This window comes from Gobius niger (assembly GCF_951799975.1).
Source record: "Gobius niger genome assembly, chromosome: 3".
NCBI lineage: Eukaryota > Metazoa > Chordata > Actinopteri > Gobiiformes > Gobiidae > Gobius > Gobius niger.
Window position 1 is genome coordinate 21,944,704 of NC_136854.1, and position 2,818 is coordinate 21,947,521.

Sequence of the window (2,818 nt, forward strand, 5' to 3'; positions counted from 1 at the left end):
CAAGCATGAAATATGAAGTTTGTAACTGTGAAGCCCTAACATTCATCTGCCCTGACTTATTTCCTCAACCAAGCAAGTGTTTCAGTACCTAAAGCAAGTTGTTCCCCTTGCAGTATATTGCATCTCGATGTTATCGGTGCCTTTTTTTAGCTGACAAATTCTCACATGTAAACACACTATGATCAGCAACCAGTGCAGTCACACAGTAGCACCGGCCACACGAAAAGTAGAGCACATGCAAATATAAGGCTTGGTAATGGACAGAGAAGAGCCCTTTAACAGTGGGCTGTGTCGCTGTAGAGTGGAGATAAGACTCCACCTGTGTGCTGCTTGCATCACTGTTTGTGTGTGTTGGTCCAATGCCCAGACAAGTGCTTCTCCCATCCATCAAATCTGCTGCCTACCCAATATTCAGGTTCTCTATTGAGCAGAGAGGGGGTAGCTAAGTAATCCAAATATAATCAGGACAAAACACAAGCAATACTGTTTATAGTATATACTGTTTGTTGTTTAATCTCAGCAGTGTCTTCTTCTTACGACAAAATGAAAGCTCTTTCCTTACAATTCCGTATAATTGAAAACACATACAAATATCCTATAGTTTTAAAGCCTGACAGAGCATTGAACTCACCCTGCTTTAAAATTAGGAGTGATAATAACATTAATTGACTGAACACAATCAACACATAATTTTTGAGGTGCATAGTGATCATAAAACAACACTGGTCTGTATCTTAATCGATGAGAGCCACTTACATACCTATAGATATCTGTCTACGTAGGCGTGTACATGAACCGGTACTTACTTTATGTAGAAAAAAACCTCCCCGAGTTTCTCTCCATTTCTCACATGTTCTGAGAAGAGGGCAGGAAGTGCAATAGGAAGTCAGACACAAACTGCTGCCTATGTTGTGTATTTCTCATTTACTCTTCGAGACACGGCCCTCGAGTGCCTTGTGTGTTGTTAATATAAAGCTTTCGTTTAACTACAGAAGGAAGTGACGGCCACAAGTCACAAGTTAGGAGAAGCCCTTAAACAGAATGGGGTTTTATGGTATGTTGCAACAATGACCCGCACAGCTCTGACTAAACTTCTGTTCCTCGTGATCTTCGCCTTCATCCTCTGCCTCCCAGAGTTCTTCAGTGACCACAGAGGTGGGTCAGTGCTTTTAGATAGAGCTTAATATGTCCATGTATTTTAGATAAGAAGGCCAAATCATTATGTGGGGTCACTTTCTCTTTACAGTCTCAGGGTGCAAAACGCTGTATGGTTTCTTACTGTCTTGTTTGGCAGCACCTTGTTCTTCTTTTTGTATCTGTACTTAAACACTAGCCATCATCCTTTGCGCTTTTTTACTCTCATACTGGGTTGTGAAAAGTTCAATATTTTATTCAGTTTTCAAAATATTTTCCTTTTCATGTGCAAATAGCTCTGCTTGGTTTCAGTCTTGAGCGTGTCTCTGCACTGCGTGCGGCCCCAGCTGTGTGGAGATGAGGAGGAGAGTGTGGAGGAGACTGTAGTAGTGTGGAGCAACAGCACATGTCCTGAACAATGGGAGCATCTTCTCAGTGCCGCGGCCGATCAAAGGAACACGACACAGACAGACACGACCTGCTTTGTGTGCCAGGCAAATGTCAACATCCCAGAGCTGGATCACAACCGCTCCTCTTCAGGTATCACAGCCTGTGTGTGTCAGTGGGGTTTGTGCACTCAAACATGAAACGTATTCAAGACGAAGCACCAGAGTCATTGTTGTAAGTCAGCGATGGAATCAGAAGTATGTGCTATGCTACTAACTATCATACAAAAAGATTATTTCCCGTATTTGTTATTAAGTATTTGTTCTGTTCGTGAATCGGGAGTTACACAGGCTAAACTACCTTTTTCTAATTCACGTATTACAGATGGTGTGTGCATTTAAGCTTTCCTAATTTATCAGGGCACCAATTAAGTCAAGTTTCATTAGAATTTAAGCCTTCTGAAATGGACACAGTTCCTTTTAATACTAAATAAAATACCATTGGTGATTAGAAAACGCCAGATGTCTTTAACTACATGTAATCCAATTATAGCAAGGACTTAGCGAGAGCAATGCAAGATGGTTGCTGTATAATTAGTTTAGAGAGATGATTTTCCCAAACCAGATTTGCAGTGATGGGAATTTGGTGTTTTAGCGTTATTTACTACATGCATTTTCTTTTTTGCTCATAGCTTTTATTCACATAAAATATAGATTTTTGTAGACTTGTGGATCGATTCAGTGTGAGCAGTTACATATTTGTGTGGTGTGACATTATACAGTAGCAATAAAAGACCCCATAGTCAATGTGTATCAGGCGTCTCCGACCTCTACACAAAAACAGCAGAGAGTTACTTATGCTTCGAAGATACTTATTAGATAATTACTTGAGACTACTTACTGATTACTTTTCATTTGACACTTTTATACTTAAAGAAAAAAAAAGACTTGATTCTTGTGCGTATTTGACCTTGTAGTGACCCAGCGGCTGTATGAGTGCTCAGCATGACACCTTTACTTTCCATCACAGTGGTCTGTAGGACGCTCCAGGATCAATTTGGAAGGTTTTCTGCTGACTGACCCTCTCACCAGAAAACCTACAAAACAATTGATCCCGGAGCGTTTTAGAGGCCACCGTGATTGAAAGTAAAGGTGTCATGCTGAGCACTCATACAGCCGCTGGGTCACTACAAGGTCAGATACACACTAGAATCAACTCTTTTTTACGCATAAAAAGTTGCATGATGCACCTTTAACTATACTGACCTAAATGTTTGCAGATTGTGTTCGAGATGATC